Genomic DNA, 14,648 nt, shown 5'->3' with positions numbered 1-14,648 from the left:
GAGCGCCTAGAACCGCTAGTCCACCGCGGCCGGCGGTACATAATTATTTGTAAACGTAAATCTCGCTTGTCCTGAGTAGACGTGGCCTTAACGCAACATTGACCACTGTTAGGCGCCATACTAGCAAATAATTAGTAATTTTTCTTTCAGCTCGTCTTCGAGACGGTCTGCCGTTTAGGACGCTAAACTTCCAGATTCCACGAGCTACGACTCGGCTACGAGTAATTCAGTATATTTCACTTTCAGATTTTCTCAAGGTTACGAGATAACACCCAAGTCAGATAGGCCTGGTCACAGGATTCTAGTTCTAGTAAAGATTTCATCTGCAAAAGATTATGGTTCAAATGGCTCTGAGCACGATGGGACTTAACATCTGAGGTCATCAGTCCCCTAGAACTTAGAACTACTTAAACCTGACTAACATAAGGACATCACATACAGCCATGCCTGAGGCAGGATTCGAACCTGCGACCGTAGTAGCGGCGCGGTTCCGGACTGAAGCGCCTAGAACCGCTCCGCCACCGCGGCTGGCTACAAGATTATGCTTGTTTTCTTATACTGGCATTCGAGACGAAACCACGATCTGGATGATCCGTGCGCGGCTCGCGTTGATGCCGTTCATAGCTTGGCATCGTGTAATAGCGATAGTAGTGTCTCGTTTTCTTAGTGTGTTCACTGGCGCCACTACGCTTGTTCGCCTTGTCTGTCCGTGAGTGGCAGCAGCAGCGCTTATCGATAGCGCATACTGTGAACCATCTTTGGAGCGGCCTCTTGTATTTCCGGGTCGTCATGTGTCGAGCTAGATGAGGTGGGCCGGAGGAGCAGTGAGATCCGGACAGCCAGTACTCGCCCGACCGCTGGCGACACACATGCACTGTCCGACGGAGGGATAGGGTCGCGAGTCAAGGACCCGATTCAGCGAGTTTTAGTTGAATGGAGCGTGATATTGAAGTAGTGCAACTTTCACCTGTATTTGTGTGTGCGCTCGTCGAAGTGACCTCATGGCAGTAAGTTGTCAGTCGATGATTTATACTGGGATCTTTCCCGTGCGTGACTTGTGTGGGGACGACCATTGGTTGGTCGTTCGGTCGGTCGTCGCAGCGGACGACGTGCATTTGGTCTTCCGACTGCTTCTGGCTTCTCAGTGTTTGTGTCGACTTATAATTCGTCCTTGTCGTTTCACAGTGACTGGTTTTAGTATTGTGAGTTGTGGGTGGAAATGTTTTCCCGATCCGTGTGTATTTTGTAGTTTTGAATGAGCAGTTATTTAATACTGTCTGCATACTGGATTTCGTGGGGTAGTTGCGAACGGACATCAATTCGGCTTCGGACGGAGTAGCGAGAAGGTCCTCATCACCAGGGCAGGCCGGGACCACTGGCGGCGCGCAGGGACTGTCGGGTCGAGGGGCTGTAGCCGGCGACTGAACCCAGAATGTTTGAAGTTGAGTGAACCGTGTCCAGTACTGAAACCTCCTGTGTTTGAGATCTCGCTGTTGTTTGCGTGCTGCTGCTCCCAGGGTCGGTGAGACCAACCGCAACAAGTAGAGTCTGTTAGGTTGGCGGAAGCTATTAGCCGCCTTCTACTCCTTGATGTTAGTTTGTATTTAGTATTATTCTTATTAGTGAAGTGCAACCAGTGGTATTTTCAGCCTTGTGGCCGCTAATGCCTCAGTTACCTGCCCTGGAGGTTAGCGTAATTTTCCGGCAGTGTACCTTTCCTCGACGTGTTTATTCTGCCCGACACGGCGTGTAGTTCGACAGCCTCTTGAATTGTACTGTTCATATGTTTTTGGGAAGTCTACCTTGTTTCTAGTGTTTCCTTCGGCCTTGGGTGTGTTTTCAGCTGTCCGTCTATTCGCCCTCGCCTAAAAATATTCCATCTTGTACCGGTGATCGGACGTTAAGTGGATTGGTTAGTCGGTCGGTCGGCGCTTGAGCTACCCCTAGTGTGAGTTGCGATCCTGTCACATGAGTACAAATCTTGGCTGCCTGTCTAACCGCTTACACAGCTGTAGTCACCTTCCTCAGGTCGATCCAGGGAGCACTGTCTGTGGATCACTCCGTCTTATTCGGACAAATTGTCATAATTATTTAAAATTTACCCTAATGTTTGAACATGTTATCGCCTTCCCCATTTGTAATTCCGGCCTTCGGCCGTTAATTGTTTGTAACAATGCTTGTGGCCTTCAGCCGACAAACTGGTTTCAGTTTTCTCTTAATAAGGCCTGCAGCCGTCACTATAGCATGTTACAGTTCGTTAAGATTGTTTTAAAGAGGTTTTAGTATTTTAGCATGCAAGTGCCTTCCGTACTGTAGCCGTTGAGTATTCTGAAAATTGCTTGTGGCCTTCAGCCGCAGTGGTTAGCACACTGGACTCGCATTCGGGAGGACGACGGTTCAATCCCGTCTCCGGCCATCCTGATTTAGGTTTTCCGTGATTTCCCTAAATCGTTTCAGGCAAATGCCGGGATGGTTCCTTTGAAAGGGCACGGTCGATTTCCTTCCCCATCCTTCCCTAACCCGAGCTTGCGCTCCGTCTCTAATGACCTCGTTGTCGACGGGACGTTAAACACTAACCACCACCACCACCACCACCTTCAGCCCCCAATAATTATGAATCCTTTCTTAATCAGGCCTTCAGCCATTAATTTTTTGTTAGATTGCTTGTGGCCTTCAGCCGACAAATAATTTTTAATCCTGTTATAGTGAGGCCTTCAGCCGGCACAATATCTTGTCACAAGTTATTAAGATTATTAGAAAGGGTTTTAGTATTTTTAAAGTGTAATTGTCCACCTTATTTGTAATTCAGGCCTTCAGCCCCTGCATATTCTGAAACTGCTTGTGGGTTTCAGCCTACGAATAATTTTCAACCTTCTTAATCAGGCCTTAAGCCGTTGAGTGTGTGTAGCATTGTTCATGGCCTTCAGCCGACCAATTAAGTTGTAATTTCTTCTTAATAAGGCCTTCAGCCGTTACTATAGCTTTTTACCGTTTTGATTGTTAAGAAGAAAATGTCTTAGTATTTGTTAACGTGTAACTGCCTTCCTCACTTGTAATTCAGGCCTTCACCCGTTGTGTATTCTGAAACTGCTGCTGGCCTTAGGCAGTTAATTGTTTGTGACATTGCCTGTGGCTTTCAGCCGACAAATAGTTTCAGTTCTGTCTTGATAAGGCCGTCAGCCGTCACTATAACTTGTTACAAAACAAAAGGCTCTGAGCACTATGAGACTTAACATCTGAGGTCATCAGTACCCTAGAACTTAAACTACTTAAACCTAACTAACCTAAGGACATCACACACATCCACGCCCAAGTCAAGATTCCAACCTGCGGCCGTAGCCGTCGCGCGGTTCCAGGCTGAAGCGCCTAGAACCGCTCGGACACAACGACCGGCAACCTGTTACAGTTATTAAGATTGTAAAAAGGTTTTGGTATTTTTAAAGTGTAATTGTCCACCTTATTGGTGTTTCAGGCCTTCAGGCGTTGTGTATTTTTAAAATTGCTTCTGGCCTTCCAACAGTAGCAGATGTTTCCATGAGATGCGTAATGCATTTTTAAAGCATTTCGTTGGAGGGAATTTATTTGGAGGACTGTGTTCTTATTCATATGTTCCAGGATTAATGCATGTTTCCATTCAGCATGTAGGAGGTTATGGGGGCAGTCCTCGGCTGTATGCTTGCAAACTACACTGCTGTTACACTCATCGCGGTCGAACACCAATAACTCATCGATTGAACACATTCTGCAGGATGGGCTTCAATGGTATATACACTGTATACAATTTTGAACCTTATGTAACATTACTTGTGGTCTTAAGCCGACAATAGCTTGCAATTCTTCTAATAAGGCTTTCAGCCACCACTTTAATAAAATCTTGTAAAAATGATTGTTGACAGTTTTTTTAAAAAAAATAAAGTGTATGTGTTTTCTGTGCAACCAATGGTAACTGATTAGACCCCGTCCACACCTTTCCTGTGTTCCATAAGTCCCACGTCTCACTGGAGTTAAGGTTTTTATTACTTCACATTGAACTGACCTACGAAATATTATCTGATGCTGTTAACACATGAGTCTTAACTATACTTTTTGTATATATTGAGGAATATCTGTGATAATTCAAGAGAGAGACAATTAATTATTTATAATCCCGTAGCCACCGTGAGTACACGGCTATGAAACTTCCTGGCAGATTAAAACTGTGTGCCCGACCGAGAGGTCCCGAGTTCGAGTCTCGGTCGGGCACACAGTTTTAATCTGCCAGGAAGTTTCATATCAGCGCACACTCCGCTGCAGAGTGAAAATCTCATTCTGGAGTACACAGCTAGTTTGCTGACTGCTGAGCTGCATTGGGCTAATGGTAATTTTGCGCTATTAATCATTGAGAGAGAGAGAGTGCAGAATTATCTAAGGTCGCTGTAACCATATTATTAGAGTTATTTCTCTTGTGTTTTGACGTCACTTTATCAAAAGCTATCAAAGCATATTCACAGTTTCAAGTCAAAGAAAGGGCTTAAGGAGTTAACTCTCATTCACATCACAAAACTAGTTTCAAAGACAATATATAATTAATTGATAATTCGTACATGTAGCCTCTCTGGTAAAGAAAGAATTACTACTATTAATATTCAAATTATAATTATTACTATAATATTTTTTAAATATTTTTATTAATTATTACTATATACATATACTGTATTTATTTATTTATTAAATTACATTACAACAGACACCTTGAGGAATGTACAGATCGTTTATTGGCCTGCTTGGGCACATCATTTTTCACCTATAGAGCATGTTTGGGATGCGAAGGGAAGATGAATGCTTTGATGTCAGCTTCCAGCGAGTATCTTTATGAACTGACACAACTTTTGTTTGAGGAATGACTAGAAACTTCTAAAAAATGCACTCAGAGATGTTTCCTTCCATGCCAAAATAATTGCAACAATGTATTCGTGCCCATGCAGGTCACGTCTCACACTGATGTTGACGATGAAGATGAAAATGAAATGATCGTATGGCATTTATTGGCCGGGATATTCCCTTTGGGGTTCGCCCGATGTGTTGCAAGTCTTTTTAGTTGACGCCACTTCGGCGGCTTGCGTGTCAATGATGATGAAAATATTGATGAAGGACACACAACACCCACCCCTCTGCCGGGAATCGAACCCGAGCGCCCTGGCGTGGTAGGCTGCAACGCTACCGCTGCGCTACGGAGGCGGACGAGGATGGGAATTGGATCTGAAATAAATTTAAGTTCAACATTTTATACCAGTTACTGACGAACATGTCCTCAAAGTGATTCATTGTCTAACGCTTTCCTTCTCCGTCAGTGCAGGGAAGAACAGTCCCATAGCTGCTTCCGTATTTTGTTATTTGTTTGAAATAAAAAAGTTGCTTCTGGGTGACATTTACTGACAAAAAAACCATCTGTGAAATATTTCACTGGAGCTTCATAGTGTAACACTTTCCATTTCATCAGTTACAAGTCCAATACCGAGAGGCTGTGATCGATACTTGAAATTATTCCCTATAATTTCGTCTCCGACTGAAGGAGTCACCGTCGTAGGAAAAACGGCAGCTGCATAAAGGGCTCGAGCGTCCCCTAATTTATAGACGCTTTATACAGGGCACCACCACTCGTCACACGAAACTGATTGCGTAATTATGTTTGGTTGGCTCCATCGTTCTCGCTTTACAGGAGTCGATAAGTCATTCAGATGACGCAAATTCGACACTCGTAGTTTATCTAACATCTTCTTCTTTTCTAATACTTTCAACATTGCAGCCTAGTCAGCAATCGTGATAGGCGGTAATGACACCAACCTTTACCTAGGTTTCAGCCCAAGTAATTGAGCCTTCTTCAGAAGATAAACCTGGTTCTAAAATATGTCTACGAGGGCATGGTCTAGAAATAAAACTAAAACAGCCTGAATGTGACTACGCCTATTCAAGCTGTTTTAGTTTCATTTCTAGACCATGCCCTCGGAGACATATTATAGAATCAGGTTTATCTTCTGAAGAAGGCTCAATTACTTGAACTGAAACCTAGGTAAAGGTTGGTTTCATTGCCGCAATCGAGGCTGATAGTTTCTTATATATCTTCTTCTTTTATATCTTCATCTTTTATTAAGTTTTTTTAATGTCTATAGCCTCTGTATATCTGTGCACACAATGTATTTTCTTAAAAAACTTGTCTCCAATTTTATTTCATTGTCAACATTTCAGAAAACATGGTCTCTCACCGATTGGTCAGCATCTTGAGCGCGCAGTTCCTTTACTATTCGACTACGCGGATGCTAATGCATCTTTCTGTGGTACCAATGTATGCTTTCCGACAAATACGCGGAATTCTGTAATACCAGGTGTCGGTAGTGGACACAATTTATCTTATGAGGTTCATAGATTGCGTTTTGTTCCTTGATGGGTCTACAGATCGTTTAGCCCAATACGTCAAAATTTTCCGAATGCGTTACGCAGACTTGCTAATAGAAGGGATGAATACCTTCCTAGTGAACGGCCGTTGCCCCTCGTTAATCATGGCTTTCTCTCTTCTTGGACTGCGTGTTCGATCCATCCCCTTATTCTTTCTTTTCTTTCTTTCTTTTGCCTTTCTTCCCGCGGATACGCAGGGTCGGAATCGTCAATCGGATGTGGCAATGTTAGTTTAAGGGGTGGCCGGATGCCCTTCCAGCCGCCATCCCGCACCCCCCGGGAAGGAATTAGGGTACCCCAACTGTCTGCGACTAGTGTAATCCATGGAGTAGTGCGAACTTGTTCAGATGTCTGCGAGCCGTGTAACTGAAGCGGAACGTGGGGACCAGCCCGGTATTCACCTAGAAGGATGTGGAGAACCGCCTAAAAACCACATCCAGGCTGGCTGGCACACTGGCCCTCGTCGTTAATCCGCCGGGCGGATTCGATCCGGGGCCGGCGCGCCTACCCGAGTCCACGAAGCAGCGCGTTAGCGCTCTCGGCTTACCTGGGATCCGTCCCTTATTAGGGCTACAATTTTTCTTAAAAGCTGACTGTGATTCATCTAATGAAGGTCTTACCTCTACTCACATATTCTTTACATTGATCCGTCGTTGGAATAGATGTTCTTCAGCATCAATGGTTAACAGACAGGTCAACGGTTATGCGTGCGTCTCCTTTTCGTTCTCCAGTAGGACTAGCACGCGGGAAGGTATGACTGGAGCAGCAGCTGGGCAAACAAAGGCAGTGGCGGCCGCAGCCCTTGAGCGGCGGCGCGTGTGCTCTAATTAACACAACAGCCACCTGCCACCTGCCGCCCCACGTGCCGACTGGCACCCCAGCAGACTTACGCTAACAAGTAGCAGTGTCTCTGCCGCGGCGACGCCTTCGTTCTTCTTCCTGCACGAAACCCAAAGGTGACTTTTACATTGAGTGATCTTCGAAATTGCCCTAAAGGCAGTTAGCAAGTCACAGAACAGGAACTGGTTGTTTTACTGGTAATTAAAACTCTGGTACTGCGGGGAGAGGAATGGAGACCGGCTTTGGGGAAGCTGTCATGTGAGAATCGAATTAACTGACAAGCTACGACTATATTTACTATTTCTCCTGTTGTCTGCGCGAAATGTCGTTATTCCACAAGACAACCAATAGAGGCTTCGTTACCTTCTTGCACGAGTGGTTCGTTTCGGTTGATGACAATGGCTTTCATAATGACAGTGGCAGCAAGTGATAGCACACATCATTCCTTCCATAGTTACTCAACGCAAGAAGGGAATTTATTAATGGCTTCGGCAAAGGGAGCACAGTGCAACTCGGCTTGTCAGAAAAATGTATATCATGTTGAAACAAAACAATGTTTTTTGCTACAGCCTGAATCCCGCATTGTGCGCAGGGTCGTCAGGGTTAAGTACGGAAATGGCATGGTTAATATTAAGGGGTGGCTGGATGCCCTTCCCGCCGCCACCCCATATCCCCCAGAACGGAATTAGTGTACCCCAGCTGTCTGCGTCTTGTGTAAATCGTGAAATAGTGTGAATGCGTTGCAAATGTCTGCGGGTCGTGTAACTGAGGCGGGACGTGGGGACCAGCCCGTTATTCACCTAGTAGTATGTGGAAAACCGCCTAAAAACTACATCCCGGCTGCCCAGCACACCGGCCGGGCTGGCGTGCCTATCCAAGTCCGGGAAGCAGAGCGTTAGCGGTCTCGGCTATCCTGGTGGGTCGTAAAACTGAGACAAAACAATTTGTTAGCAAATGCGCATACACAATCGCATATACAAAGCGTCCTCTCGCGTGTTCAGAATTATACATAAAAAATGTAATATTCAACAACTAGTCATCCACAGTGTTAGCTGGTAAAGGCCTTACAGGAATGAAGAGAATGGAGTACGTAGCGAGGATAGCAATAACGATGTACGGGATGAGCCAGAACACATCAAAAAAGTTTTGCATCACCTCGTTTCCGAGAGTTTCAGAACCTGTACAGAAAATTGGAATAGAGATCAACATTAAACATCATTTCCCCCCTTTTTATTGCTCATGAAAACCACACATTGCATGAAATCAGCGCACACTCCGCTGTAGAGTGAAAATTTCATTCTAGTCACACATTGCATGTTGTACCACCATACAGCGAGACCTTCAGAGATGGTGGTCCAGATTGCTGCCCCACTTCCCAACGGCGATTCAGCGTAGATCCCTCGGAGTGGTTGGTGGATCACGTCGTCGATAAATAGCCCTTTCCAGTCTATGCTAGGCATGTTCGAAAGGGTTCATGTCTGAAGAACATGCTGGCCCCTCTAGTAAGCGATGTCGTTATCCTGAAGAAAGTCATTAACAAGATGTGCACGATGGGGGCGCGAATTGTCGTCCATTAAGACGAATGCCTCACCAATATCCTGCCGATATGGTTGCACTATCGGTCGGACGATGCCATGTCACCTCAAAACAGCAGGGAACCTCCACCTTGCTGCACTCGTTGGACTGTGTGTCTAAGGCGTTCAGCCTGACCGGGTTGCCTCCAAACACGTCTCCGTCGATTGTTTGGTTGAGGGCATATGCGACATTCATGTTGAAGAGAACGTGATGCCAATCCTGAAAGGTCCATTCGGCATGTCGTTGGCCCCATTTGCACCGCGTTACATGGTTTCGTGGTTGCAAAGTTAGACTTTGCCATGGACGTCGAGAGTGAAGTTGCGCATCATGCAGTCAATTGCGCACAGTTTGAGCCGTAACAGTACGTCCTGTGTCTGCACGAAAAGCATTATGTAACATAGTGGCGTTGCTGTCAGGGTTCCTCCGAGCCATAATCCGTAGGTAAGGATCATCCACTGCAGTAGTACCCCTTGCGCGGCCTGAGCGAGGCATGTCATCGACAGTTCCTGTCTCTCTGTATCTCCTCCATGTCCGAACAATATCGCTTTGGTTCAGTGAGACGCCTGGTCATTTTCCTTGTTGAGAGGCCTTTCTGGCACAAAGTAACAATGCGGACGTGATCAAGCTTCGGTATTGACCGTCTAGGCATGATTGAACTACAGACCCGGTAGAATGATTCGAACTGATCGGCTGTCGTACGCCCTCCGTCTAATAGGCGCTGCTTATACATGATTGTTTACATCTTTTGGCGGGTTTAGTGATATCTCTGAAGAGACAAATGGACTGTGTCTCTGATACAATATCCACAGTCAACGTCTATTTTCTGGAGTTCTGGGAACCGGGTTGATGCAAATTTTTTTTGATATGTGTACTTCCAGAGGTCCTTCTGAGTATTTTGTTATAATCGACTCACGATCTACGACAGCTCAATACAGAGTAATAATGCAATTACTGTTTATTTCGCTTGTTAACGCAATAACCGTTGCTTCTGTGGAAACCCCTTGAAAAGAGTGAAGAAGCCTTTATTCACCAGTAGTGATTCTCCAACAGAAAGAGGTTCCTACTCAATGATCTGAAGATGACCACAGTAGTGGTCGAAACCGGTCACCTTGATAAATAAATCGTGATCAAGACTGTTTTTAATAGTAAATATTTATAAGACATTGATCACTGCTGTTCCCGTAATGCATTCAAGAGTAATTTGTAATTATACATATGCAACCCACCACCTTACATGATTAGTGGGTACTTAAGCGTTACACATCATTATTTTTTTTTGGTCATCACTCTACTGACTGGTTTGATGCGGCCCGCCACGAATTCATTTCCTGTGATAACCTCTTCATCTCAGAGTAGCACTTGCAACCTACGTCCTCAATTGCTTGACGTATTCCAATCTCTGTCTTCCTCTACAGTTTTTGTCCTCTACAGCTCCCTCTAGTACCATGGAAGTCATTCCCTCATGTCTTAGCAGATGTCCTATCATCCTGTCCCTTCTCCTTATCAGTGTTTTCCACATATTCCTTTCCTCTCCGATTCTGCGTAGAACCTCCTCATTCCTTACCTTATCAGTCCACCTAATTTTCAACATTCGTCTGTAGCACCACATCTCAAATGCTTCGCATCTCTTCTGTTCTGGTTTTCCCACAGTCCATGTTTCACTACCATACAATGCTGTACTCCAGACGTACATCCTCAGAAATTTCTTCCTCAAATTAAGGCCGGTATTTGATATTAGTAGACTTCTCTTGGCCAGAAATGCCTTTTTTGCCATAGCGAGTCTGCTTTTGATGTCCTCCTTGCTCCGTCCGTCATTGGTTATTTTACTGCCTAGGTAGCAGAATTCCTTAACTTCATTGACTTCGTGACCATCAATCCTGATGTTAAGTTCCTCGCTGTTCTCATTTCTACTACTTCTCATTACCTTCGTCTTTCTCCAATTTACTCTCAAACCATCATTATAGTTGCAGCTAAATCACAGTTTTTACAAGTGAAACTACAGTCAGAACAGAATTACAATGGTGATGGCTACTTATAGCTAATCCCCCCCCCCCCCACCCCCCCTAGTCCTGCACGTGGCGGATTCAACTATAATGTTACTTGGCCTGTCCACGCACAGGCGGTATAGGATTTGGATACTGGACGTATTGGTGTTAGTATTACTGAAACAACCTCTGAAAGCTTGCCGGTGCAGTTCTAGTTCATCCTATAGAGTCCGTTCGTGAAGAAAAGCTGCTCAGGTCTGGCGCCCTAAATGCGGCTAAACGCTTGAGAAACTGCTTTTTGGACAACGGGGCGCTGGCTGTATTATAGAGGGTCATTCCAAAAGAAATACACACTATTTTTTTTAATCCGTCTTTTATTCTACATGTTTGAAAGTTTTACAGTGTGTAGATACATCCTTTAGGAACAATATTTTCATTTCTCCATCCCTCTCAACTGCCTTACGCCTTCTTGAAACCAGCGCCTGTATACCCGCACGGTAAAATTCTGGACCAACCTGCTGCAGCCACTGTTTGGCAGCGTGCACAAGGGAGTCATCATCTTCAAACCTTGTTCCACGAAGAGAGTCTTTCAGTTTCCCAAAGAGATGATAGTCACATGGAGCCAGGTCAGGACTGTGACGCCAGTGTTTCAGTGTTGTCCAACCGAGTTTTGTGATCGCTTCCATGGTTTTTTTACTGACATGTGGCCGTGCATTGACGTGCAACACCAAAGCATCCTGCTTTTGACGATGTGGTCGAACACGACTCAGTCGAGCTTGAAGTTTCTTCGGTATCGTCACATTTGCATCAGAATTTACGGTGGTTCCACTTGGCACGATGTCCACAAGCAAGAGTCCTTCGGAATCGAAAAACACCGTAGCCATAACTTTTCCAGCAGAAGGTGTGGTTTTGAATTTTTTTTCATTGAGTGAATTTGCGTGATGCCACTCCATTGATTGCCTCTTCGTCTCTGGTGAAAAATGATGGAGCCACGTTTCATCACCTGTCACAATCTTCCAAGAAATTCATCTCCACCATTGTCGTATTGTTCCAAAAGTTCGCTGCATACCTTTCTTCTTGTTTCTTTGTGAGCCACTGTCAACATCCTGGGAACCCACCTGGCACAAACCTTTTTTAGCGCCAACACTTTCAGTATTCTGCAAACACTTCCTTCCCCTATCCCTACGTAACGTGACAGTTCATTGACTGTGATGCGTCTGTCTGCAGTCACCAATTCGTTAACTCTCTGCACATTGTCTGGAGTGTGTGCAGTACGAGGCCTGCCGCTGCGAGGACAATCCTCAATATTGCCGTGCCCGCCTTCATCACATAACCTGCTTGCCCACCGACTAACTGCACTGCGATCGACAGCAGCATCTCCATACACCTTTTCCAACTTCTTGTGGATATTTCCCGCTGTCTCGTTTTCACTGCACAGGAAATCTATGACAGCACGTTGCTTCTGACGAACACGACATTAGGAGGTGTCTCATGAGTTTTGAATCCTTAGTACATAATATAACGGTCAGCGGTGGTGGGTCCTCTGCTTTGACTTGCTGCCCGGAGCCAGGCGGCGGGGCGGCGGCTCAACACACGAATTTGAACTGCGAACGTACGAGGGTCACTCCAAAAAAAAATGCACACTATATTTGTGTTGCAGCCCGCTTGAAGACATGGTGTGACCGCGCCACTCACGGGAACACGTTGAATTAAGTTTGAAAACAAGCGAGAAGGATGTATCTACACACTGTAAAACTTTCACACATGCAGAATGAAAACAGTATTTATACAAATATAGTGTGCATTTCTTTTGGAGTGACCCTCGTACGTCCGCAGTTCAAATTTGTGTGTTGAACCACCGCCCCGCCGCCTGGCTCCGGGCAGCAAGTCAAAGCAGAGGACCCACCACCGCCGACAGTTATATTATGTACTAAGGATGCAAAACTCATGAGACACCTCCTAATATCGTGGCCGACTTCCTTTTGCCTGACATAGTAAAGCTACTTGACGTGGCAAGGACTCAACAAGTCGTTCGAAATCCCTTGCAGAAATATTGAGCCATGCTGCCTCTACAGCCGTCCATAATTTTTCAAGAACTGACCTCTCTCTTGTGTTTCATAAATTTTCGACATGATTCGCGTCGGGCGATCTGTGTGTCCAAAACATTCGCTCGAATCGTCCATAATGTTCCTCACACCAGTCACGAACAATATGGCTCGGTGACATGACATCGTCGTACGGGAACATGAAGTCCATGAATGGCTGCAAATGGTCTCCAAGTGGCCGAACATATTCCTTTCCGGTCAATGATGGGTTTCGTTCGACCAGATAGCCCCGTCCATTCCATGTAGACAAGCTTATACCATTGCGAAGCCACCATCAGTTTGCACAGTGCTTTGTTGACAACTTGGTCCTGACAATACCATCAGTGCTTACCAACTGAAATCGGGGCTCACTTGAGCAGGCCACGGATTTCCACTCCTGTAGGGTCCAACCGATATGGTCACGATCCCAGGAGATGCGCTGCGGGTGATGTAGCGCTGTCGGCAAAGGCACTCGCATCAGTCGTTGGCACGGTTTTCATCATGGTAGGTCGTTCTGACCGCCTGACCTGTCAATTTATACTCATTTCTAGGGTACTTTAGCAAACAAACAAGCGCACTACTGTGCTCATCTTTCACACCTTTCGAATGCCTTCAAAAGAAATGAACCGTTGAGCAAAAAAAGTACTTCCTTCAATATCTTGTGTGATAGAAGAGTTAGCATTCTTGATAATGCAACATATTAGGTGTGTCATCACTTGCCATATATCTTTTTACGTTACGAGCACTATCCTAACGGATACGTTCGTTTTACGTCCCACAGTGATTTCTGCGGTATTTCACGCAGTATTGCTTGTCTGTTAACACTGACAAGTCTACGTAAAAGCCGCTGCTTTCCGTCACCAAGCGAAGGCCGTCGGCCATTGCGTTGTCGGCGGTGACAGGTAATGCCTGAAGTTTCGTATTCTTGGCACACGTTTGACACTGTGGAGCACGAAACATTGGATTCCCTAACATATTCTGACATAGGAATATCACATGGGTCTACCTCCAAGTACCATTTCTGTTCAGCGACTGTTAATTCTTGTCGTGTGGCCATAATCACGTCGTGAACCGGTTCACAAGAATCACCACTCCGACAAAGCATTTCCCTTTTATACCTTGTGTACGCAGTACGACCGCCATTGTATTTGCGCATTTGGCTGTCACCACGGTACGCAAGCTAAGCACACGCACTTTGCACGACATGAGGAGGTCACGTAAAGCAGAAACCAGCGGACGTCCGCTGGGTGCTGTTCCAGGGTCCCAGATGATCTACAAAATTGGTAATCGTACGCATAACAGCCCAAAATGGCGCCCCTGGTTCTCGCACCTAGACTTACACCGCAGGTATCTCATACATCATTCCACATTTACTAAACTTCATCCGAACAGGTATCTGAATGCCCAGCGGTATTGACCGCCGTGTCATCCTTAGACTATAGACGTCACTGGATGCGGATATGGATTGATATGTGTTCGGTACACCACTCTCCCAGCCGTTGTCAGCTTTCGTGACCAGAGTCGCTGCTTCTCTGTCAAGCTGCTCAACTGGCCTCATGAGGGTGGGGTGCAACCCGCTTGCCAACAGAGCACGGTAGACCCGGAGCCAAGCTCGTCAGCATTAACTTCGTTGATCTAACGGAAACCGGTGCTGCCACTGCAGTAAGATCTTGATTTTCACATTTACTGCCACATTAGATTACTGTAAAATCATTGTCACAGTGTGGTGAAT

Source organism: Schistocerca americana, chromosome 1 (genome assembly GCF_021461395.2).
Source record: "Schistocerca americana isolate TAMUIC-IGC-003095 chromosome 1, iqSchAmer2.1, whole genome shotgun sequence".
Taxonomy (NCBI): domain Eukaryota; kingdom Metazoa; phylum Arthropoda; class Insecta; order Orthoptera; family Acrididae; genus Schistocerca; species Schistocerca americana.
This window is presented reverse-complemented; position numbering follows the sequence as displayed.